The sequence below is a fragment of the Cynocephalus volans genome, chromosome X (assembly GCF_027409185.1).
Source record: "Cynocephalus volans isolate mCynVol1 chromosome X, mCynVol1.pri, whole genome shotgun sequence".
Lineage (NCBI taxonomy): Eukaryota > Metazoa > Chordata > Mammalia > Dermoptera > Cynocephalidae > Cynocephalus > Cynocephalus volans.
This window is the reverse complement of record NC_084478.1, coordinates 105,070,174-105,097,989: the sequence shown is the minus strand read 5'-3', so window position 1 is coordinate 105,097,989 and position 27,816 is coordinate 105,070,174. Positions and strand designations below refer to the sequence as shown.

The following is a 27,816-nucleotide window of genomic DNA, read 5'->3' as shown; positions in this document are numbered from 1 at the left end:
AAGTAAACAATTTAAAATGTTCAAGATCTTGGGTATTTTGAATAGTTAACTGCACTTATTTCTTTATTGGGATGTGGGACTACAGCAAATTTAACAGTTATTGAATGCCTGCCCTAGTAAAGGAACTGTGCTATGTGAGTCCTCACTACAACATTGGAAAATAGGTATTATTAAGCAATTTTATGGCTAAGAACAAACAGTGAGATTAAACCATTTGTCCAAGTTCATGCAGCAAAATCTAAGTCTGAAGTTTCCTTTGCACTACTTTTCCTATTACATATGCCATCGCTCAACCCAATTGGAAGGCAAAGGTAATCATTCTGCCCCTTTGAATTTAGCCAAGTCTCTTCTTTGCTGTTGCTCCTGTTTGCCTGCTGATGCCGGTAGCTTCGGGCATCTAAGCTAATTCAGTAACTTAGAAACAAAAGTGTGTGGACTCTAATTTCTTTAATGCCAACCTGGGCCCTGACTACTGAGGTATGGCAGGCGCACTGACAACCACACAAAGTGACAGCTTACAGCAAGGGAGACAACAAAATACCTATAAAAAGCAGACACAAAAACTATTAAATGACAGCAGACTGGGGCCATGAGCCTCTCCTGGTATTCTCTCTGTGCATTTCTCTCCAACTGAAAACTGACAAGCAAGAACAGAGCAGCTGTCCACCCCTTTTTCTCTATGACTATTTTCTGCTCAATGAACACATGAAGGAAAACGGAGGTGAGTTATTTCTACAGTCCCTTTGGTTTTCTCTGTGTTTAGTCCATGACTGCCTTTTTTTATCTTATAAAGATGCCCATATAACAGACCAAGGCAATGTTCAGCTCTCAATGACTTTGTTAATAAATTCCAGGTGGTTTCCTAAGGTGGCTTCTTAAGGCATCATCCTGTTCTTTCCAACTGCTTTCCTGCGGTGAACTCTTAAATCATTCTCCAAGGTCCAAGGCCTCTTCTCTCATTCTGTCCTTAAACCCCAGGGGAATGTGTATAAGGAAATGCACAACCATGTCATGAAGCTGGTGGTATTATCTCTATCTTATAGCTGAGAAAACTATGACTACAGGTTTCCAAGGTCCCACATCCAGTAAGTTTTGTCTAACTTGTTTTGCCATGTTCTTTCCAACAATACCATGTTTTCTCAAAGAACTCCTATTTGTTATTATGTGAAGATATTAGATTCAACAGTCACTCAGTGCTTTCTACAGCCCATGTGGTTTATCTCACTTATTATTCATAACAGCCCTATAAGACATTTTATTTATTTTTTATATCCTTTTATTATTCTTTATTAACAAACAGCCCCAGGGATAGGGGACCAGGGGAAGGGGGAGGGGGTAAGCAAGGATGAGGCACTTTTTATTGAGATCAATTTACAGAGTCCTGAACATCAAAGCAGCTAAGTAACTTGTGGAAAGTTATACAAGTAGTAACAAAAACACAGTTTAAACTCCTATCTTTTGCACTAAATCTAGTGTGGTGGTTACTTCTCAACCATAGAGCTGCCTCCAGAACCTTAAAAATATCTCCAGCATAGCACATATCATTTTACTCTATAATTATTTTTGAGTTGTCATGCACAATTCCTAGACTGTGAAATCCTCAAGGAGAGAGGTTGAGTCATATTTAACATTTATATTTTTCATTTCCACTGTAATGTATAAGGTGGCTTATTACACGGAATTTACATGTGTACAAAGGATCCAGAGTTAGACTGGCTCAGTTCAACACCCAGTACTGTTATTTCCATGAGAGCTTAGGGGAGTTAAACACCTGGAGCTTTACCCCCCCCCCCCATTAGGCTTCAATAGTATCTACTTAAGAAGGTTGTGAAGATTAAATGAGAGAATGCATGTAACAAGTTTAGCACAGTAGCTAGCACAGAGTAATTTTTGGATAAATGTTAGTGGCTATTATTGTTGTTACCATTGACATCATTCACTTCAGAAACTAAAGCTCTCCCAGACAAGGCACAGTTAGGAATATAGGCTTCCCAATTTATGATGGTTTCACTTACAGCTTTTTGACTTTATGATTGGCTTAGCAGGACATAAGTCCACTGTAAGTTGAGGAGCTCCTTATGACTTCCGACGGGACTACAGTTTCTACTAAAGGCATATTGCTTTTGCACCATCACAAAGCCAAAAAATCGTAAATCAAACCATTGTAAATCAGAGACCGTCTGCTATGTTGCCAGCACTAAATGCATTCTTGACTTAGGATGGGTTTGTTGGGATGTAACCCCATTATAAGTCGAGGAACATCTGTATCTCCCTGTGCTCCTGTAGGATTTCAACCCATGCTATTACTGTACAAAATGAGTGGTGATTATCTGTTTAAATATTCATCTCCCACACTGCAGAAAGCCTTTGTTCTAGGCTGGAACCATCTTACTCAATTTTTTAACATCATTCTCTAATAGAGCCTTACATGCATGAATAAATCCCTCTACCTGCAATTCCCTTTAGTATCCTCTCTACCTGGCAAACAATTCTTCATTCTTCAGAAACAAAATTACTTCCAGTGTGACACCTTCTCAACTGTCTCAGGCAGAGTTAAGATTCCCAGGGCAGTTTTTTCACGCCTCAGCTATAGTACTTATCACACTATAGTATAATTTATCTGTTCATCTGTGCACCTGTCTCTATAACTAGACTGTGAACTCTTCTATGTAAGGAATCCTGTTTTATTCATTGTTTTAGCCCCAAACATAACATAACATATGGCAAATACTCAAGAACTATTTGTTTGGATGAATGACCGATGAATAAATTAAGCAAGTAGGGACTAAACAATGTATAATGCACTTATTAAATGGAATTTAAAGGATTATGAACTAACTAGGCTTCAGTTTACCATTTATGAATTGATGTGACTACTATAATTATTACAGAAAATGATGTTTTGAGAGGAATTCACACCTTCATGGATTATTTTATTTTGAAGGGATAACAGGAAAGTATGTAGGTAGATACTTGAAATTAAGGCAAATGAGATTTTGCTTCTTGTCTTAAGTTGTTTATAAAGCAGAACAACTCGAAAATTTCAGCATGATCATAAATAATGTTATATGGGGGTAGATTTAAAAATAGATAAAGATTTAGATTGTTTCCTCCTTGAGAACAGGTTGCAGTTTTTCTGTAAGCACATATTTGTTTTAAAAAGAGCAATGAAAAAAGAAAAGATAGAGAGAAGGCTGGAAGAGAGAAATAAAAGGGAAAGGAAAATGCAGAAACAAAGGTAAAGACAGGAAAGGGGTGTGGTTTGTAATCAAAAGCTACAATGGGAAAGATATTTATGTCACTTTTTTTATTGTAACAGTTGATTGTACAGATCTCTGGAGTACAGAATTGAATATCATCACTGTGTGCAATATGTGATGCTCAAATCGGGATAATCAATATATTCAAACTGTGGAGTATACTAACATTTATAAAGCAAATGTATTTCACAGGGCCTAGTTTCCAAAGCCCTGTAGTTTCAGGTATAACCTGACATATGGAAATGTTAAGCTTGCAAAAGACAGGAAACTTTCCCCAGGCAGAAGTCTCTGTTGTAGATAAAGAATTGTAACACAGCAAAATTGCTGGCTCAAGGACAGATGTCTTTGGTGCAGTTTAACATAAACTTGCTTTATTCTTATGCAAAACTACTGAGGAAACTGCTGTAGGAAAAGACAGTACTTGCTAACAAGCTTTTGTTGGTGGATCGACTTAACCTTTTGCAAACTGCATTATGGAATGCCACTTTGTTATTTCACTGATGTTACCAGCTTCTACTGTTAAACTATACTTAGCCATAACATCACCTATGTTCTTTTTCTGTAACTTTCTGGCCTTGGAGAATAAATACTGAGAAAGAACCCCAGTCCGGTGTGTTAATTTCCCGAGGAGGAATGCCTCTCTCTTGAGGGTTCCAGGAAATTAACCCCTTCGGGGTTTCTCACTGTAGAGAAGAAATGCACTTTGAGTAATCCTTTGCGTCTCTGTTACCCAGGGGAAGAGAGGTGACAAAGGGAGTGCAACATTCAATATTATACAATGTGATCATTTTTTGTGGCGCTTTACCAACTCCTCCCTCGCCCCCCCCTTCCCCTTTCCCACCTCTGGTAACCTCAGTCTTGTTCTATCCTTTTGAAAGTTCAACATATAATTGTGATTGATGTATTTTTCTTTTTATTTATTTTTTATCTCCCACTTATGTGTGAGGACATGTGGTATTTCTCTGTGTCTGGCTTATTTCACTTAACATGACTTTCTCTAAGTCCATCCATGTTGCAGCAAATGGCAGAATTTCACTCTTTTTTTATGACAGAGTAGTATTGCATTGTGTGCATATACCACATTTTCCTTATCCAGTCATCCAACGATGGACATTTAGGTTGGTTCTAACTCTTGCATATTATCAATAGAGTTGCAATAAACATGGGGGTGCAGGTATCCCTTTGACATGATGATTTCCATTCATTTTGGTACATACCCAGCAGAACTGCTGGATTGTATGGCATTTCTATCTGTTGTTGTTTGAGGAACCTCCATTCTGTTTTCCATAATGGCTGCACTAATTTACAGTCCCACCAACAGTGTAGGAAGGTTCCCCTTTCTCTGAATCTTTGCCAGCATGTGTTATTCTGTATTTGACAATAGCCAGTCTAACTGGCATAAGACGATATCTCAATGTGGTTTTGATTTGCATTTCTCTGATGCTGACTGATGTTGAGCATTTTTTCATGGACCTGTTGGCCATTTGTATGTGTTTCTTTGAGAAACATCTATTCAGCTCCTTTGCCCATTTTTTAACTGTTAAGTTGTTTGAGTTCCTTGTATATTCTGGATATTGACCCTTTGTTGGATGCACGGTTTGCAAATATTTTATCCTATTCTGTAGGTTGTCTTTTTGCTCTGTTGATTGTTTCTTTTCCTGTGCAGAAACTTTTTAGTTTGATATAATCCCATTTGCCTATTTTCCCTTTTGTTGCTTGTGCTTTGGGGATTATATTCATAAAGTCTTTGCCAGTACTACTTCCTGAAGTGTTTCCTCTATGTTTTCATTTAGGAGTTTTATAGTTTCAGGTGTTTAGGTCTTTAATTCATTTTGAGTTGATTTTGGTATACAGCAAGAGGTACGGGTCTAGTTTCATTCTTCTACATATGGATGTCTAGTTTTCCCATCACCATTTATTGAAGATGCAGTCTTTTCCCCAATGTATGTTCTTGGTGCCTTTGTTGAAGATCAGTTGGCTGTAAGTTTGTGGGTTGATTTCTGGGTTCTCTTTTCTGTTCCATTGGTCTGAGTGCCTGTTTTTATGCCAATACTATTTTGTTTCGGTTACTATAACTTTGTAGCATAATTTGAAGTCAGGTAGTGGAATGCCTCCAGCTTTATTTTATTATTATTATAATTTTTTTTTTTTTTTTTGCTCAGGATTGCTTTGGCTATTCAGTGTCTTTGTGGTTGCATATGAACATTAGGATTATTTTTTCTATTTCAGTGAAGAATGTCTTTAGTATTTTGATGGAGATTGCATTGAATCTGTAGAATGCTTTGGGGTAACATGGGTATTTGCACAATGTTAATTCTTCCAAACCAAGAGCATGGAATGTCTTTCCATCTTTTTGCCTCCTCTTTAATTTCCTTCAACAGTGATTTGTAGTTCTCATTGAAGAGATCTTTCAACTCCTTGGTTAAATTTATTCCTAAGTATTTTATTTTTTTGGTGACTATTGTAAATGGACTAGCTTTCTTGATTTCTTTTTTCTGCTAGTTCGTTTTTGGAGTATAAAAGCGTTACTGATTTTTGCGTGTTGATTTTGCATCTACTGAAATCAGCTTATAGTTTTCGCTTTTTACTGTATCTTTGTCTGGTTTTGGTATCAGGGTGATGCTGGCTTCATAGAATGAGTTTGGAAGAATGGCCTCTATTTCAATTTTTGGGAACAGTTTGAAGAGAATTGGTATTAATTCCTCTTTAAAGGTTTGGTAGAATTCAGCAGTAAAACCATCTGGTCCTGGGCTTTTCTTTGTTGGGAGACTGCTGATTACTGCTTCAATCTCATTGCTTGTTATTGGTCTGTTTGGGTTTTCTATTTCTTCTTGGCTCAGACTTGGTAGTTTGTATGTGTCCAGAAATTCATCCATTTCCTCCAGGTTTTCAAATTTGTTGGCATACAGTTTATAATAAGAATCTAATGATTCTTTGTATTTCTGTGTTATCAGCTGTATATTCTCCTTTTTCATTTCTAATTGTTATTTGGGTCTTCTCTTTTCTTTTTGTTAGTTAGCCTAGCTAATGGTTTGTCTACTTTGTCTATCTTCTCAAAAAAACAACTTTTTGTTTCATTGATCTTTTGTATTGTTTTTTGGGTCTCTATTTCACTTAGTTCCTCTCTGATCTTAATTGTTTCTTTCTATCTACTAATTTTGGGGATTGGATTATTCTTGTTTATTTAGGTGAAACATTAGGTTGTTTATTTGAAAGCTTTCTATTTTTTGATGTGTTTATTGCAATAAACTTCTCTCAGATCTGCTTTTACAGTATCCCACAGGTTTTGGTGTGATGTGTCTTTTTTTTCATTAGTTTCAAGTAATTTTTTTATTTCCTGTTTAATTTCTTCTTGGACTCATAGGTCATTCAGGAGCATGTTGTTTAACTTCCATGCATTTTGTATAGTTTCTAGAGTTTTGCTTGTTACTGATTTCCAGTTTTAATCTATTGTAGTCTGAAAAGATACTTGAAATGATTTCAATTTTTTAAAAATTTGTTGAGACGTGATTTAATGAGATCTAACATGTGGTCTATCCTGGAACTTCCATGTGCTTATGAGAAGAATGTATATTCTGTAGTTGTCCAATGAAATGTTCTGTAGGTATCTGGCAAGTCTAATTGGTCTATCAGCACCACACTCTCCCGAGTGAGCCACAGGCTGGCCCCACTAATTGGTCTAAATTGTAGTTTAAATCCTGTGTTTCTCTGCTGATTTGATGCCTAGATGATTTGTTCAATATTGAGAGAGTGGTATTCCAGTCCCCAACTACTATAGTATCGGGGTCTGTCCCTTCCTTTTGGCCTAATAGTGTCTGCTTTACATATCTGGGTGCTCTGTTGTTGGGTACATATATATTTATGATGGTTATGTCTTCCTGCTAGATAGATCCATTTATCATTATATATGGCATTCTTTGTCTCTTTTTATGGTTTTAGGTTTAAAGTCTATTTTATCTGATACAGGAATAGCTACTCCCACCTCTATCTGGTTTCCATTTGCATGGTATATCTTTTCCCATCCCTTCACTCTTAGTTCATGTGTGTCTTTACAAGTGAGATGAGTCTCTTGTTGACAGAATATAGTTGGGTCTAGCTTTTTAATCCAATCGGCCAGTCTATGTTTTTTGAGTAGGGAATAAGGATACCGCCAAGGACACTGCAGATGTAAAGGAGACAGCTGCATCTGCTGGCACCACCGCCACCACCACGAGGTAAACCCACTCTTGCCAAGTAAACTGCAGATGTGAGGGAGGAAGTTGCAGCTTCCAGCACTGCTGCAGCCCCCATGAGGTAACCCCATTGCCTCAGCAGACACCTTATACGTCATCCTAAATCATACTACAATGTACTTGGCTTCGATCTAAGATTGTTGAGTATGACAATTTTTACAAGTACTAAATTTATTTAATAATAATGAAAATAATGTCCTAAAACTTCATATAACATTTTCTTTTAACAAAATCACTCTCTGCCATTCCCCACTTCTACTTCTTGGTGATACTGGAGCAAGTAAAAGGAAACAGGAATTAGAAAAGTTAAAACTTAGAACATAATTTATTTTTGTAACTATCTCATAATTAATAACATATTGAAATGTGATCAGCCCGATTCAATGAGCTAGAACAATAAGGAAAAGGGAAGCATATTTAGATCTTGACCTAACAATTAAGCATTAAAGTCTTCTGTGGAATCAATATGGTCTTGCTTTAGGAAAATGTCAATTTTATTTGTTGCTTTATTAAAAGTTGCTCTGACAAGCATCAATAAAATTGAGGCTTTGCACTCAGATATTTTGATTATATTTGTTACAGTCTATAAAGGAGTGGACTACGTGACACTGATGCATTCATTACAAATTATCACTTCTTTTCATTGGAAAGTAAAGGTAATGGATAAAACTTTTAATAATGTACTCAAGCTTAGATATATAAAAACATGTAATACTTAAATACACAGTTAAGCCAATGTGCAAATGAGTAGTTAAGAGTATAGACACATGGATTAGATTTGACCTACTGAGTGACAACAAACTCTCTGCCAGTGAGACTAATACACATTCATGGATTAATGACTTGAATTATCAAGACAGTATTTGTTCATCAGCCTTTTTCCTTTTTTTTTTTTTTTATAGAAAAGCTAATTATATCTATGTATTATTTCTCTTTCTGATCTTGGAATGTTCATTCTGAGTTCAAGAAAAAAAAACTAAACTTGCACAAAATATTGAACCAAATTTGGAAAAATCAACATTCTTCCCAATGCAGAGCCAATTAAATACATTGCTAAGTGGGAATACCTTTGCCAAGCAAGGTAGAAAAATTCAAGGCTACAGATACAGTCTTCAATGCCTAAAGTTTCTAGGACCTTCTTCCATTACCCAGAGTTAAAAATAAGTAATAGACAAAGGGAGAGTTCAACACTGATATACTCGATACCAATAATAAATACACTTGGCTTGGCATTTTAAAAAGATCATAAATTCCCCCAACTCCTGCATTTACCCAGTTTTGTATTATGTAAGCTCATTTAAAATAAATTTGCATACCCTGAGCATTTCCCCACTGAGGAAGTTAGTCAGGAAATAGCTTGAACTAAACACCCACTGGTGTTGTGAAGGGAAGAAAACAAATAGGTGACGTGTTTCCTACCCTCAAGAAGCTGGAAGCATGTTGAGGACACCAAACAGAACATTTAAAAAGTAACTCCAGGGCATATAGAAAGTAAAATGCACATGTTAATAGAAAACATATTAAGAAAATGAAAGTCTCCACTCAGGCATAGTTAACTCTCCTCAGTATTCTCAAAGCTGGTATCAGGACTAATTAGAAGAAGTAAACAAGACTGTAAAGGAGGTAAGTGCCATGATTAGTTGAGCCAGAGATATCAATATTTCATTAGGGGAAGTGGTATGCGACAGGCACATGAGCAGACTATGTAACTCACATGTATAAGCCAGGACAAACTGGCCTGGCTAAATGAGGAGTACAGTTCAAACACACTGATCACTGAACACTGAGTGTGAAAACAATGGCAGGTAGATGGTGAACAGGTACAATGGCAGATGACAATAGGAACATGTAAGGAATTATTAATTTTTATTTTCATAATCAACAGTGCTATTGGTATTTTTGATTTAAAGCAAATATAATTTTACAGAACTCATAAAGTAGACATATATGTTAATTGTTTTATAGAAACTCATGTTTATGGAAACCAAAATCACTAAGTTAAGAATCAAGAGAGATGAATCAATAGTACTCAGCTAAAAGCAGCAGGATTAAATGAATCTTGAAATTTCTAGCCATCTCTGTTCACTGAAGATGGAATAAATCTCAATTCCACAGTTGTCAGACCTTTACTTTGAAAGTGGACAATTTGGAAATGTTACATTTCACCTTTACTTTGAAAGTGGACAATTTGGAAATATTACATTCCTACCATTGATTTCTTTTTGAGCCTATGTCTTTTACTCACAATGGTTAAAGCCAATCCGTGAGTCTTTTTCTTCTTTTACTTGTCATTAACCTTGCCTCCCTCCATTCTCAAGTGTGACTTTAATCACATCTTCAGTGCACGTACATATAGTTTCATAATGAACATCAACAGAAACATAATTCCATAAATTGCAATTCGGAGTTCACGTCTTCTTTCTCCTGAGGAAACCAAAACAGCTGGTACATGTGCTAATATTTTATACATTTACTATACGGTCCTTACCCTGACGGAACTCATTATTCAAAAATGGAAGAAAATATATAGATAAACTTAAGCCATGAAGAACAATAGTATCAAACAAGCTGTCGGAAATGTTATATACAAAATTGGACTCTTAATTACTAGCTTTATAACCATAAGCAGATATATTTCTGGCCCACAGTTTCTTCACCTACAAAATAAGATTGCTGTTCTAAGTGCTAGTCAGTTCACTGACTCTATAGGAAAGTTGAGCAGGTAGTAATACTGCCAAAGTTGTCAAAGGTGTTGACAGTAGTTTCTGAAAACAGACAAAAAAGAACTGACTATACCCCTGGATGAAAAAAAAGCCTGCTGCTATAATAAGTAAACATTATTGACAGTGATAAACATGATCACAACAACTACCATGTCTACCATGTGGCAGGTACTGTTTCAAACATTTTACGTATATTAACTCAACTGTCACAATAAAACTAAAGACTACATACTATTATTATCCCCATTTTAGAGATGAAGAGACTGAGATATTAAGTACCTTACTCAAGATCACACCAGTTAGGAAGTGGTAGAAGTAGATTTTGAACCCAAGGAGTCTGACTGCAGAGCCTGCTTTCCTAATCCTGCTTCTCTAACTAACCCAGCTCTATCTGCTAGTGGGCCTTTGTTTCACTTTTCACCATGACCCTCTGCTGATGAGCATAAAGTACAAATAAAGCAAGTGAAGTTGACTAATATTTATTGTCTCACAAAGGGTTACCTTTAGTAGAGAAACGCATGTTAATCAGTGTTTCATTTTTATCACCAAAGACAGTCAGAAAATTAATATTAAGTGTTTGGCTTTGCTCAACAACAAAAACTATTATTAATATTAAAGGAATCCAGTTTTTAAACTGAAAATGATTAGTGTGTCCTCCATAAACTGAATATTATAATTTTTTCCTTACAGAAAAAAAATTACAGGGAATCATTAAAATGAATTGCTTCCAATACAACTGTCATTTTTTTCCAAATCAAAAATCTATTTAGTAAACTATAAAATAAAACATGTACATTAAATAGATTTCAGGTTTATCCACTGGCAAAATACACAACTTAAATCACAGGAAGCAGAAGCTAAGGATGCCCTTTAAGGAAAAAGCATTTGCTTCCTCTGTAAAATGCTATCATTTAACTATGAATACAGCCTCTCACAATTTAATCTGATAAAAACTAAGTCAGCATTAGTAGACAATGACATTTGTAATAAAAGTATGAATTACACAAATGATAGTTGGTTGCCTACCTTAGACATTTTAGCACTAAATTCACCATCCCACCTTTCATGTTTATGTTATTCATTGAAATATCTTTCTAAAGGAGGAATATTAAAAGTATGACATTTAATATAATCAAAACAATCACAATCATCAGATGAAATGAGAAAATCCAACGAAGTACATAAGACATTGAAGACTGTTAACAAAATGGAGATGACTATCGAGGTGGGGGTATGAATACAGCCCTGCCTACAGAAAGGGCAATGACAGCTCAAGGTCTTCTGAAGACCTATGAAACTCACAAACTCTCAGAAAATGAAGAACAGTCATATTTGGAGCTTTGAGACTCTGGGACACATCTATAATCATTAGTAACCAAGAGTCTCATGATTCTTATATGCCATACAAAGTTTAATAAGATCTTCAATGAAGATCTTGGGAAAACCCCAGTATGTATCAATTTGCTAAATGTGACTCAAAAATCTAAATCAAAAGGTCATTTATTCATAGGACAGCATGTATGGGGGAATATGATACTGTACATACTATCCGAGCCTCTGTCACACACTGAGGTAAAAGAATTCAGAGGGATAGCCTCATAGTACTTACACATCTCCTAGATACCACATCCACAGCATCTCCAAGGATGCATACATTTAACATATTTCTTCATATGCTACATCAACAGGACATATATGTATATGCACCTAAGTACAGATAAAGAAAAATCCACAGAGGAAGAGAACATGATCTTTGTACAGACTAGCTGCAAGAATTTTCCATTCAAGTAATTACTGATGTAAATAAAAGAAGTAACTCTGAGAGTTGTTGACACTATATTCGTATGTCCATATACTCATTATATTTCAATATTAGGCCTTTAGAACTATTGTGCTTATTATAACCATCTCTTTAAAGAGGGCTGGGGCAAAAAAAACATCACCATAAAACAATAACAACTCTTATTCAGGTGGTAACAAATCTGATTGTTCACAAAATATACTGCCCTGACTAGGTGATAGGGAAGAGTTATAAATAAGAAAATAAGACAATATCCCAGTTTTTCTTCTTTTTTTTTGCCTTTGTGTTACTAGTTTGGACTGTGACTATGAGGATCAAGTTATGGATGTCTAAATTCAATATCAAATATCGAAAATACATTGAGGTCAATATAATTATCAATGCTTTTGGAATATCCATACAATTCCATCTCATCCTAATGCAGGACCCATATACACAGTCATCGAGGATGACATAACTTTAGCAATTTAAACTAAATATCTAAGAATTGTGACTGTGACCACTAAAATTTGACACCTCACACACACTCTAATTAAGGCAATATTTAATGAACTAGTGGTTGATACTAAAAAATAATGAGCAAAATCTGGCCTTATCATTAGACAATTTCTTAATAAATGTGACAGTATTGTCAGTGAGAATTCAACCACCTAGTTCATTTCTGTCAACATTTTACTGACAAAAAATGCCCTAATAGAATCCTTGACCTTCGATAAAGAGTTTAAATGCATCAAGCACAAATCATTAAGTATTTTTCAAAAGCATACACTACCAATTTTGACATTTTACAAGGTCATTTTTCAGAAGCATAAATGGATAAAGGTTTCATTCTGTAAAATTACTAACATAACTTTTATTAAATTGTACAAAATTAAAATTAATAAGGTCAATCAAATTCCATGTTTTCTTTGCTAATATCAAAAACTATGTGACAAAAATAATTTAAATCAAAAATGGTACTTTCCACTTTCTCAATTTTTTGTGAATGAAGCAGTCTAAGGATACAACTTTTGCTAGAGAATTAACTTCCAAAATAACTACTTTAATTTTCAGGTTCTCGGCTATTTGTTTGACTGTATTTTATGTCTAGGTGAATAGTACAGATAAATAAGCATATAATTAGTCTTCAGAGAAGGCTAAGCTAATACCTTTCATTCATTTGTCAGTTGTCTCCTTTGCAAACTGTGATGTATGTGTGTATTGCTAGAAAGTATTACACATTAATAAAACTCGCCAATTTTCCATAATGAATTGGATCCAATTTTATTTCAAAATGTGGCTGAGAATATCTAGTGAAGCTTTAATTACTGAATAATCTCCCAATTCCTGATCTCCACGCCACACTACTCCTCTTACAAGTTCCAGACCATATGCTTTTCTAGTTGCTGAACATCTCCAACTGAGTATCATACTCAACAGGACTGAAAGTTCATTCTTTCTTTCTCCTACCAAACTTTATACTCTTTCTGTATTATCTCTATAACTGGCATCACCAGATACCGCCAGTGATCCCAAACTCCAAAGAATTCAATCTCGTTTCCATCTACAGTAACTGTTAAAAAATTCATGTTAAGATCACTAACCTCCATACTGCCAAATCTAAAAGATTTTTTGCTGTCCTTATCTGACAATTCTTAGCAATAGTCCACATGATTAAACTAGCCCCTTCTTTCTTCCTGAAATATTTTCTTCTCTTGGCTTTTGTGATAGCACATTGTCTTCATTTTGCTACTTTTTTCTTGGCATTTCCTTTGCTGGCTGCTCCTCTTCCACTGGCCCTTGAAATACTGACATTCACGGATTAATCCTGGGCCCTCTTTTTTTCTGCTCTACAGTTTTTCTTTAGGTAATCTTATTCATTCCCATGGTTTTAAATTCCATGCATATGCAGATGAACTCCCAATCTCTCTCTCTCAAACATCAGATATTCTTCTGAGCTCCAATTTTCTACATACAAATGACTACAGGGCAGTAGTCCATAGCCACTTAACTATCTTATTTCTCGAAGTTATTAAGCCTGAAGTGTAACTTTTGTTTTTCTTGTTCTTCCCTGTCTCAGTAAATAGCACCATCATCTACCTAGTTGCATGAACGAGATACATGGGAATCATATTAGACTTCTCATTCCCTTTTCTCCCCTGACTCTCACCTTCCCAAGTTTAATATTTCACTAGTAACTGTTAATTTCACTTTCTAAATATTTAGCTCCCTCCTTTACATCCCCACTGCTACTGCTTTAGTTCAAGTCATTAAAATCTCTCAATTAGACTATTATTAACAAGCCTCCTAAATTTTCTCCTATCAATCCTAAACTTTCCTACTAAAAGTGATCATTCTAAAATGCAACTTGATCTTATCATCACAAACTCCTAATTAAAAATCCATTAAAGGTTACCCATAGGTCATAGCAAAAAGTCCTTTACCGACTAACTCCAACTTGCCTTTCCAAGTCATCTCCCTCTTGTCCTTCATAGCACATTCTCCAACCAAACATTTTATGCCTTACTCCCCAACATGTGAGGCTTTATCATACCCTTGTTCATGTAGTTTCTTCTGCCTTGAATGCCCTTCTCCTTTTGGAAAGAATTTTGCACATACCTGAAGTCCCAGTTCAATTATTATTTTTCTCTGAAAACTTCTGGATTCATCTTTAATTTTTCTTCAATAATATTATTCTTTCATGCCTCTTTATAGCAGTTACCACATTGTAGTATAGCAATTACTTTATATATCTGCCTCTCTTTCAAAAAATAATGAGCTCTGGGCCGAGCCCGTGGCGCACTCGGGAGAGTGTGGCGTTGGGAGCGCGGCGACGCTCCCGCCGCGGGTTCGGATCCTATATAGGATTGGCCGGTGCACTCACTGGCTGAGTGCCGGTTATGAAAAAGACACACACACAAAAAATAATAATAATGAGCTCTTTGAGGACACAATCCACATCTTATTCATTTTGGTATCTCTAACTGCCAAGAACATGGTGGCCTAAGATATAATACTCTCATCCAAAGAGCTAAGATATTGGCCTACTGGCCTTCTTCACCAATAAACCTATGACAGGAACTGGTTCTCCCTCTGGATTTGCATGGAACACTCTCTAGTAGACCACAACCAGAGTGTCTTGTCACATTAGTGTGATATCATTGGTTCTGAGGTAAGATACAGAGTCGTATTTTTGTAAATACTTTGCTGAAATTTGTGAATTGGTCACATTTTAAAAAAACAAAGTAGATCCCATGTTTTGTCTATAATAAAGTCATTCTAACTTGCTTGCATTCCAACATGTCTTTTGAGAAAGAGAAAGCATAACAGAGTTACTGCTAGCACAGGAAAAGCTGCACAACACCCTGTCTGTATACGACCATGGACACAGTCATGATATGAACATCATTCATGGTCTGAATTTTGTCAGGAAAAATTCTGCTTTAGACTTCCTTCCCAACATCCTTTCAAATTGAAGTAAGTTTCTAGACTTCTGATTCCCCACTTAGACATAGTCTCAGTGTTTTGCCCTTATACCACCTGCTACATAAGTCTCCCTTGTTAATTCTGCTTGTGTGCTTTGGCTGTATCACTTCCCTATCCTATCCCCCAAGCTGCGATCACTTGTGATCATCACACATGGGCTTTTATGGATATACAAAATGCAATGCAAAATTAGATTGCTTGATAAAACAAAAACACTAATAAAACCTTAAATAAAAGGAATGAGAAAACTATTATTTGGGGAAGTGGCAGGAAGAGGATGGGTAGATCATTGTATACCACGCCTATGGCCTAAAAGAGAAAAAAACATGGCGGTCTGAGATATAATGTGTCCAATATCATAAAACAGCATCCATTATTTGATTTTTGTCAGGAAAGTTCTATTTTATATCTCTTTCCCAAAATACTGTCAATTAGGAGCAAGTAGCAAAGTATCAAAAGGAATATAGCGGATAACATGGCTTGTGTTAAAAAGAGAAAGGGTAAGTCCTTGTCTGCTATGTGCTTTTATTATCTTGGTTTTATCATTGCTATTTATCCAATCCCCTTTTGTCAGTTCTATTGAGGTTTAATGCCAGACAACCAGATGAAATACCATTGTCAATAACCTTGCTAGTTTAATAGGTCCAAATAGATCCAACCTACCTATACTCACCATATTAACATTCCAGGCTAGAGAACCATCTAGCAGCATGCAAATCAAGGATATTCCCTTACACTTGTGAAGCATATACCTATGAACTTTAAATTAGTTGCAGGCCTCAAGGATTATGAAAATATAGTTAGGACGTTAGTCTCAATGTGCTTGACCACTTGGAGATGCATATATATATTTCCCAGGGGAAAGAGACAGTGAAGGAAACTCTTTGAAAAGATATTACAGTCCAAGATTTTCATTACTTCACTGATGCATTCCATGTATTTTGAAGTATGTCTTCTTTCTAAAGAAATGCTTATGAATGGAAGCACAGTAACTGTACTTAAGGTACTCCACTAGCTTACAGACAGACAAAACAAACTTGGTTATATATGTGTTCACATATATACAGTAAGCTGGTTCTTCCAGTCATCCATTATGGAAACGCAGCTTTTATAATGTACTAACTTCTAAAAGCACTACATTGATTAAACAGAAAACCTCTTATAGCTACTGATATGATGCTACTTTATCCTCAGTGAATAGCAGGAAAAACCAAGCAATGATTTATTGTAAAGCTTGATGAAAAGTTAAAGAGAAAACAATATTGAGGCAATTAGCAAATTCATAAATGATAGGATAGTAAAAAAAGGCCATGAAACAGAATGCCTTAGTTTCAGTCACCATTCCCCCACTTATTATCTGTGCTGTCTTGAGCCTGTGCTATCTCTGTGCCTTATTTTCCTCATGTATAATAAAATGGGGCTAATAATAGTAACCTCAAAGGATTATTGAGAAGATAATATGAGTAAATGCATGTAAGACAATTATAATAATGTTTGGCACAGAGTAATGCTATGGAAGTGTAAGCTATTATCATCATTTCTTTTCCAACTTCCACTTGTCAGTTTATTTATTCAAAATTAGATTTTTTTCAAATGTATAAGACTGTAATCATTCTCCCAGAGGTCAGGAGGTGTGGAAACTACAAATAAAGATGCTACATTTCAAAGTAAGAGGGTGCTGAGAAAAGAGAGAAAATACTGAGATATATTCTAGACTCCAGTGATATTGATATAATAATGATAGCAAATATAACTCTTCAGGGTAGCATTTATCTTATTCCCAACAAAGAGAAATAATTAAGCGCCCTTACTGGAATTAGCTTCCTGTTAGCAAGGGAAAGGCAGAGAGGAGAAAGAGCAAAACGTTGAGCAGCACAGAGCAGGAAGCAGTATAGAAAACACCTTGAGGATAGTAAGAAGAGTGAAGGCCAGTACAGCCAAGTGCAGTGGCTGCCTACAGTATGGCCTGCCTGGGCTGTCTCCAGACTAGAGGACACTATTGTACAAATTAGAAAAGGACAGTTCCTCTGGTTTGACATAGACCTGAGGGTACACAGTTTGGCAAGTAGAGCCTGTGCCAAATTTCAGCCCCTAATCAAACCCTCAGCAGGGCACCCTTGTGCAATGAACAACCAGAATGGAAGCCCTGGCCCTTCAGTGCTATGCACCTAGAAAGAGCTTCTTTGGAAGACAGAAATGGAAAGATTGGGGTCTTCCAACCCTGGCACAAATCACTTTTTCTATTGCTTAGCTCTCTACTTTCTCTAGGGTGAGCTTGACCTTTTCCCTTTGCTAAAGTTCCAGCATGAGGGCAGAATTGCTGAGCAGATCAGAATCCAGTGTAGTTTAGGGCATGTACAAACAACTAAGATTTTATGTAGACATGTAAACAAGTTATATAAATTTAAAGATGTGTTTGTACGTACAACTTGGCATAAGACACTAAAACAATGTTGGTTACCCTCCACATACATATGCATGACTATACAGGTGTTAAAATCCATATTATGACTACACTTCTAGAAGACAAAAAACTCAAATACTAAAATTGTGTGATTTCTTTTATACTTTACTAATTCAAAATGTTAAATGATAAACATCAGAAACAAATGGGAGACCAGTTGTCTAAAAGAGTTGGTTTTAAAATTTCTTATATACTTCCCAGAGGCCCTCCAAAATAATTTCACTGGAGTTCACTAATCAAATTAACTAAGCTATCTTAGATGCATGCTAGCAAATCTCAATTGCAATATACTTTACACATGCAATAGAATGCTGTTTGAAAAGATTATTATACTGAGAAGTTACATTACCTTCTTGAATGCAATTCTCCAACACTTTCACAAATGAAGTTATTATAATGGTGCTAAAATACCTCTCTGACAAACTAAAATGAAGTAAAATATTACACTTGAATATACCTCAGTGGTCCTGGATAAAATTTGAAAGTTCAGCCAACCCACTGAGAGTTCAGATTTGATGCTAAATTTTCTAGGATATAAGAGATAAGGAAATAACCAGCAATTACAGTTGCTTTCTTTACTAATTCCACTCATTTTGTAAGTCTAAGTTACTAGAGAAACAGCTGCTTAAGCATGGAGCACCAAGAAATAAGTGAAAGGACCCTGGTGATCTATCATAAATAATAATACAGCCACAATAAGAATACTTCAAAGTTTACACAAAAGATTTTTTTGGTACATACGTATAAGCCATTTTGGCAATTTCCCAATAGCTAATAAATGCCAAATTTGTTTTCAACTCCTAGGATAAGATAATGCATAACCTTTTAACATTTCCTGGCTAGAGAATACTATTTCTACCCGGAAAGAAGACTTTAGAATATGGTACTTTAAGTTATTTAGTAGAAGATCCAAAAGAAATGACCTACTTTTCTTTCTGAATGAGTATTTTTTTTTTTTAATCAGAACAGGTTTTTATCAGTACACTTTTGGTGCCCCTTAGGCACACAAAGAATGTAAAGATCTGTCTCAGATCACAGATTTAGCTGAAATGAGAATAAAATTCTCTTCACCACAGCAAAATTGTTCAATTTAATTAATTAATGCCTAGTACACAGTATGACCTCAGCCTAGAGTAAATCAAAAGAAACACTTAGAGGTGCAATATTCATTTGACCAAATAGTTAAACACAGAAAAAAAAGTAAAGGTTGTCATTACAGTCAAATCAAAAGAGGCACAAACCCCTAGAGTTGAAACAAAGGTTAATGCTAAAGCAATATGGTTTATTTCCATGTATCAACACTGAACTAATTTGAGCTGCACTCTACTTGCTACTTTTGAAAATACTAATATAGTACATCCAAAGATGATTTGTCTTGATCATCACATTCTTTTAATTCTCTGACCACTGTTTCTGTCAACACTGTCCTCTTCAGCCTTTAGGATTTGTTGGCTAGAATAGTGTATTTATTGGGCAGTACTATATTTGGCTCAAGCCCCTACGAGGGATCTTGATTCCTTGCATGTTCCTTATGTCGTGCATCCAATCCATAAACAAGTTCTGTTGGTTTCTGCTTCTGAAGATATGTTTTTTTAATTCCCCAATTTATATGCTTTTAAATTTACTTTCCTTAACCATCACATTTAATTCGCCACCTAAATAATTCTCCATCACATTACTGTATTTTATCTTCTTCAGAACACTTAATACTATCTGAAATTCATAGTAATTTAATTACATGTTTATTATTATGTCTTTTCTGTTAGAATATAAGTTCTAAAAGAGCCAAGATCATATCTGCCTTAATCACAGCTATATCCCCAAAGGCCCAGACTACCATCTGGCACAGAGAAGATGCTCGATATATATATTTGTGAATATAAGAATGCATAAAAGAATGAATTTACTGATTATCATTAAGGGACCCATACTCTCTAGAAACACTGTTTACTGCACACTTCTTGAAAATAAAAAATACATTTCCAAGAAAATATAAGCAGTTTCCTCAAATAAAAATTCAATTACTAATTCTACAAACCAAATGCATATTGCACTATCCCTAATAGTCTTTATCACAATTTTACTTTTTCTTTTATTGAACGCTCTGTTATCTTCTTGACTCTCCTTTCTAAACTTCAAGATACAGGTCAACCCCAAAGTTCACTGGATTTTTTTGGTCATATAGAGTTTTAGGACACAATGAGAGGACGCAGATATAAATCGGGCAGGAATAGGAGAATAATTAAGCAGAAGGTCTCTGGACCATACTATCTATCCATCACAGTACACAATGGTTTATTTAAAACACAACAGTTGTCCAAATAACAACAACAACAAAAAGAATTTGGATCCTAGGGAGTAGGAAGAAATAGTTATCTTGAGTCTAAGTGAGCAAGCAGGGCCTAAAGTGCAGAAACACAGGGATGCTGGCATGGCAAAACAAGATAAACAAAATCCATTTCAGCACTGAGCATTCAAAGTTACTCATTCTGTGGGTCACAGGCCTAATGGAGTAATAAGCATTCCGTCAAAACTACTAGTGTACAGCTTATGATAGAAATTCAATACATATTTGTTGGAGAAGCCAATAGGACAAGAAGGATAGCCTTCACGGCAGCTTGGAAGAATTGCGAGAACAATGCTGTTATCTCATTTCTACAGTAAATTAGTCGCTATGTAGGCTATCATTACTTATTAACACTTACAGATAGAAATGTAGCTCCCAATACCTGAGCATCAATTGATCCAAGATTTGTGAAACAAAGTAAATGTGTTACTACGTTGATTATGCAGGTGTCCGGGTCTCCTGAGAGAAGGGAGATGTGCATGTCTGAAGGAAACAGGTGGAAGGACTATTTGACAAAGTTTAGTTACATTGATTCTAGTCTTGTGATATTATTTGCAAGGTTTGTCAAAAAATATTTCATCTTTGATATTAAAATTTAGTTGCAGAAAAATATTCAATCACTGCTCAGTGGTGGAGGTTAACACTGAATATCTCTTGGAAAATGTATTGTCCACAACCAGCCAAATTCTGTACACTGGTTAGCATATTAAAATAGTAAGTCTACTGAATGGTTTATTTAACTTATAGCTGGTACCTTCATCAAAAGTTATTAGTACATCAAAATATTGTCTATTTTGACTGGCAAAGAACTATCTAATGTTACATGTGCTCCAATTGCCAGCTTCTGTATGGTAAGGGAAACTTGTTGCTTTAACTCTATAAATTTCAGGGTATGTGTGCTTAAGAGTAAAGGCATTATTAAAACATCTATTCCTTAAGTTTTGTATTATTGCTATGCAAATATAAATAATAAAACAGGGCATATTTTCACTTCTTCTCCAAAGATCTCAATGTTGAATTTCAATTTGATAAGTAAAATACTGATATTCTATAAACAGCCATTTCACAAATTCCAGTGTCCTAGCAACTCTGTTACTTCATGTTTACTACATGGAAAGTTGCTTGATTTAAAATGAATTTCCTCAATGGCAGTGGTCAAGCTAAAATTTGTTCAAAAGTACTCAAAGCAATATGACTCTAGGTAACTACTGATAGGTTTAACTATTCATAGTGTACAACTATTAATATATATGCAAATGCGCATTATTATTAATACCACCATGTATCAAAGCCTAATTATATAATCTCCTTTTCATGATCCAAATTTAAAATATTTCATGTAAATCCTCTAATCAGATCCTAATTCAAAATTGGAAAATACAGAAAATTTGAAGGGAAAGGCTATGGACAACAAACATTTTAGTAAGCCACTATTAATGGGTATTAAGTAGAATGATTCTTATAAACGATCAGGTGTTTTTATACAAAAAATAACAAAGCACGATTTCAATTAATAACTAACTTGACAAAAATTGTTATAAAATTAAGCTTTCACATGGTTTGTTCTTTTTCAGTACCCTTTTAAAGCAATGTTTGAAACAGCATAAAAAACATATTTTGATAAGTTGACATATTGATTCCTTCCGGTCAAAGAAGCATGCTGTCATGAATGCAAGTGCTAACAGTCACCTCTTAGCAGAGGTTTGGAAATGACCTTGGAACTCGAAACCCCACACTTCAAAAAACTACTAGAAAAGCATTAACATTTACATTACAGGTGATAATATAATTTAGTTACTTAGATAAGAGCATTTCTAAGAGTCATATGAACTGGAGGCCTCCTTTTAGTAGAGATGGATGGTAGGGAATAATGATTAATAGACATATCAAAACCAAGACATAGTAATATTGGTTTAGAATTCTCAGCCTTTAATATAGTAGTGAAATAAACTTGTGAAACATCATATAGCAATTATTTGTAAAGAAATTCTGAAACAATTTCTATATACCAGTTTCAATCGGAAAGACTTTTCAGTAAGAATACACAGTTGGAGGGGTTAAAACAACAGCAACTTCTATTAAGAGTTTTTCATGCCCTTCTCAAATTGCAAATGTCACCTCCAAGATTTGATTCTAGAATAAGTACACTTGGATGCCAAGAATGAATACTGCTGCTCAGACTAAGATGTGACTCAGAGAGACAGAAACGTGGATAGTCTGAAAATTCTCCCACAGCCAGAGTATATCGCTGATCCAGACTAACTCTCTTCTCCGCTGTCACACTCATCCTGGCTTCCAGATAAGCCCTAGATCTGCGGGGGGCATTTATCAGGACATGTGAAAGAACTGCAGTTTCTATGATATATATACTTCATAAATATATAAAAATAATCCAGATTACCAGTTATATAACTGACATCATGTGAATGAACTGGAGGCTAGCAGTTTGTATTGTAATTAAGAGCACTGAGTTCAAACAGCTTTGTTAGCTATTACCCTTATGAACTTTGGGCAAGTCATTTAAACTCCCTGTGACCCAGTTATCTCATCTATATAATTGGAGATAATAATAATATCTTAACAGGTTTTCTTTCATTAGAATTAAATGAATATATGTAAAATGTTCAGAAGAATATAACAAATGCTTTATGAATCAACTCCTTTCTGTCTATGATATCCACTCTCGTATTAAACAGCTGCTTTTCCAATTCATATGTACATTCCTGGTTGGCAGCTGCCCAACAGCTAAGGAATGTAGAGTACCCACAACCAGCCAACATAATACTCAACAAAATGCTTCACCAAATTGAAGTTAGCACAATTCATAAATTAATTCTTTTCATATATATTTATTGCAATTCTAACCACTTCAATTTTGAGGTTTTGGACCCTGACCAACATTATCACTGTTGCTGCAAGAGACAAAAAAAGGGGATAGGAGATTAAGACAATCTACAAAAAGAGTCTTGCAACTTAACACCCCAAACAGTGCAAGCCCATAGTAATTCTTATGACCATGAAGGAATTCAATAGGAGACACAGGATTTTCTGTAATGTATGACCCTGAAAAAACTTATGGTCTGAGAATGGACCAATATAGCAAGTTTCCCAAAGGTCTAGAGCCCATTTTTTTCTCTGTTGACAAAAGGTTCAGATTATCTTTGGAAAAAAAATCTCTAAACAATCCCTGAAGATCTGGTCACACAATGATTGTTCTCAGCAATTCTTTTCCTTCTTACTCTTGGTCTGGAAGGACACAAACAGGCCTGAGCTAAAGATATGGAAATACAATAAAAAGACTAATATAAAATTATTTAATTGCCTTTTCATTCCACATATACCTCTAAAGTTCAATACATTTGTTCCCCTTTACTAAAACAGATAACTGAGAGCAACTACATATATCACATAAATACTAAATTATAAAAAAGGGATTACCTATTTATAACCATTTGCAAAATTCATAAAAAGCAGAACAAACTCTTAAGAGTATTATTTTATTAGGTCCTAACTAGGGTCTATTCTAATTAATTAAGCCAATTTATTGGCAATAATTCTTTAAAAAATATTATGCAATATATAAACATTGAGGCAAAAATATAATCTGTCCACTAAGGAGAATGATCATGGTATTTTCAAACACATAATTAAATCTGATAGTGCTGATAATAGTAAGTAATTGCCTTGATGTCTCTGAGGGTTTCAGAAAATGGAGACTATCACTGAAACAAAGTGAAAATGATACCATAATATTAGGATAATGCTGAAAAGGCTTTGTAGAAGTTATTATCTCTCTCAATAAACCTTAATTAAAATATATTGAATTATGTCCCTGAAAATAACAAAATTAGGAATTTGTTGACTTTTTTTAAAAAAAATAAGATCAATTATATATTGTTATACTGTGATCTGGGAAGGTACTAAATTTAAAAAGCATGTTCAAACGTCTTCAATATTGGAACATTTAAGAGCCCTATATAGTATAAAACTGTTCTCAGGCATTTCTACTATAGAAAGCAAACACTACCAAGTTCATACTGACTATACAAAAGGCTGTTTAGATCAGTTGACAACTGGAGTTATCTTTGTCATCATATATATATCTACCTGTGACTGGCTGTTTAAATTGGTTAAAGCACCACACCAATAACACCAAGGTCATGAATTCAATGCTTACTAGAATCAGTTAGCTTTGTTCTGCACCATGGGCAAAACTCTACCCCTAGTCCCTTGTCATCATAAATGAGTGTCACTGGTCACAGTAAGCTTTAGGCAAAAATAGATAAAATGATCAGTTTCAAAAATCATTACTATTGGAAATCAAAACAGCACCATGCCCTACTAATTAAAGTGGGTAGCATCATCATTATATAAAGATGACAGCCAATATCAGCAGACCAAATAACTTTCTAGCAAAAAACCCTACGAAAAATACCACTGCTTTCATAGGTTAGATATAAGTGAACCTGAAAAAGAATATGGCTAATTGGAAGACTTCTCAGGAAAGGGTAAAAAAATTTTAAGAAACCCATTAGCTAAATTATACCTTAGTCTGAAATATTCAGAAGTGGCTAGACTTGTATCCCAAAACCTTGTCTCAAATCTAAGAAATTTCCTGTGATTCTATCTTTATAGGTAATTCAGTTTATGTCCTGAAATGGATTAGGAAACGTAATGCCAAGTCATATTTTTACTAATAAAATGAATGCCTATAAACTATAACACAAAGATTTTAGAAGCATATTCTGATCCATCATGTAGATATATTAATATTTGATAATATAATCAACTATTAAAATATTTAAGTTTTCAGCATTGAATAAACAAAAGCATGTGAAATAGAATCAAAATGCCAATAATTAACAGGGATGCGATCCAACAGTGCAAGAGCAAACAGAAAGTAAAACCTAGGAGAGGAGTGATAGCATCTTTATCATTGCTGTTAATGGAACAAAAGGCACCTAATCACACCAGCTTCTCTTTTCAAAGAAAATTACAAATATCCTAATAGCATCACATGTCACCAAGTAGTTACTTTTGTTGCCTTCTATTAAAAGCAATTACATGCTGGGAAACAGCACATTCTTCTCAAATTGCCAGGAGCATATTATCAGTCTATTCTTATCACATTAAGCCAAACACAGTCAACTCTCAGTAGGCCATTCTAATGGAGGAAACATTGATAATTCACAATAGTTATCCTTGCCATTTGAATGCATCACATATTTTGCTTAGGATCCTATAAAATTAATTTAAATTAAAAATTATGATCCTTAGCCAGTATCAACAAATGACAAAGAGCAGAAGGAAATGGTGCCAGGAGGCAGGGAGAAATCAAACTGGTATTAACATCTGACCATGGATAAACCAAAGGCAGACCACGCATGCATGGAGAACCTCACCAAGGGTGGCTAGTAACTTCAATATATTTTCACTCTTTCTAGATTGGTTTTACATTGAGAGACATGTTTCAACACACTGTAAACCACTTAGTGGGCAAATTGATTCATTCAGTTCTGTCTCTTTATGAGTACATTTTTACTGTGTCTCATTAAGAGAGATGCATTAATACCCTGCATAAGCTAGGCAGAATTGGGTAGGCAAGAATAAGTTACTTCAAAGGGCAAGAATTCACACATAAATAGCCTATCCTTGTCGTTTGGGACAGATAAGGGAGTCTCAAACTTAGATTTTTGATAACAGAGTTTTAATAGGCACAGTTACACCACAGAGAGATGCAGTAAAGTGGTGTTTAAAAGCACAGGCTGTGGATTCAGGCATCCTATTCCCATGTCTTTGCTCATGCAGGAAGCATAGCAAAGTAGTGAAGCGTGCAGTGAATCAGCCTGCTGGACCTTCATTTCCAGCTCCACTTTGCTCATCTGCAAAATGGCTGCAATATTAGTACCTACAGCAAAGCATAGATGCCAAAATTAAGTAAATAATCCATATAAATCACTTCACAAAGTACATGGCGTATAGTAAGTATACAACAAATATTCATCCTTATAATTGTTGAAATTTGTCAGTCTTGTTATGAGTTTGTGATATATATTTTATCTTCATTCTCACAAAACCCTTTTTATAGCTATTCTATTTTATTGATTATTATTGTATTTTATAGTTGTTTCAAAAGAGACAATAAGATATTAAATGTTTTCCCTAGGGTCAAATAACAAATCAAGGAATAGACATTTACTTCAGCACACTAAAGTTCTGTTTATTTAAGTGGACAAACATGCATATTAAAACTTTATTGACAATGCCAACCACAGGCCAATTTTGAAAAAAATATAGCTGTGTTTCACTTTCAAAAATTTTAAAGAAAATAGATGGTAGAATGAAATTTTATATATATATATATGTTTTTTTAAAACACCCAAATGAAGTGAATTACTAAATTATAGGAACATAAATGTGCAAATTAACACTAACAAACTACCATAGCCAGACTCAATTATACAGATTTTTGGCATTTAATTAGAAATAAGAATTTTCAAGAGACAGATTCATATATATTGAATATTATGTATATATTATATATACATTTATATGCATTGAATCAATTACTAAATTAAGACACCTTGAGTTCCTACTATGTACCTAAATTCTGGGCTAGTACCCATACTTTACTTTATTTGCTTTGGAACTATGAAACTAAATACACATAACTGTGGTTCATTTTTGTGGTCACTGAAAATACTTATACTTGCCAGAAGCTGTGGTACATGCTGGGAAAATAATAGTAAACAAAATGGAAATACCTCTTCCTGCCTGCAAGAAGTTCAGTGTCTAAAGGGGGCCACAAATGAGTAAAGACAACCATAGCATATTGTGAAGACTGCATTCTGATGGAAGTGTCATCTAAATAGAGGCCAAGTGAAGAATTGGTAAAGTGTGTTCAGTGAAAAGTTGCAGAGTATCTCTGTTCCAGAAATAAAAGTTCAGTCTAAGCACAATTTAGGGGGAATGAAAGGTAAATAACCTTGCAACATATGAGAAGGAATTTCAATGTCTTTCTAAAGACAATGGGTAGAAAGTGAAATATTCCAAACATGGGAGTGCCATGATCACAACAAAACAGACCAAAGGCAGAGAGACCAATTAGGATTCTGTTGAAGTCATCGAGGAAAGAGATATCATAGCACTTATAATTACTGAAAAATCCAAGAAGACTCAGCTGAGATCTGCCAAGATTCCTGAAACTGTGAGAAAATAAATGTGTGTTCTTTTCATCTGCCAGATTTTGGGGTAATGGGTCATGTAGATTTAGGTAACTAATACTATCCACAACAATAAAATACGAAGTTAAAATTTTTTAAACATGATAGTTATACACAAAATGTTAATCCGATTTCAAGCGCAATTCCTACAAGCATGCATTAAAATAACAGAGATTTTTAAGTTATAATTCTGGATTTCTTGGGTCATCTCCCATACAGTATGCAAAGGACAACTAATAAAATTTAGCTTGCTCAATAGATATACCTACCTTACAACATGTTAAACACTATTTATAATAAT

The 27,816-nt window shown here is 34.9% G+C and overlaps 1 protein-coding gene across 2 annotated transcripts in view; it reads right to left on the bottom strand.

Moving 5' to 3' along the window:
* DIAPH2 (diaphanous related formin 2) overlaps positions 1 to 27,816 on the bottom strand; it is an 834,932-nt gene that overhangs the window by 527,198 nt on the left and 279,918 nt on the right. The gene's annotated exons all lie outside the window — the stretch shown is intronic.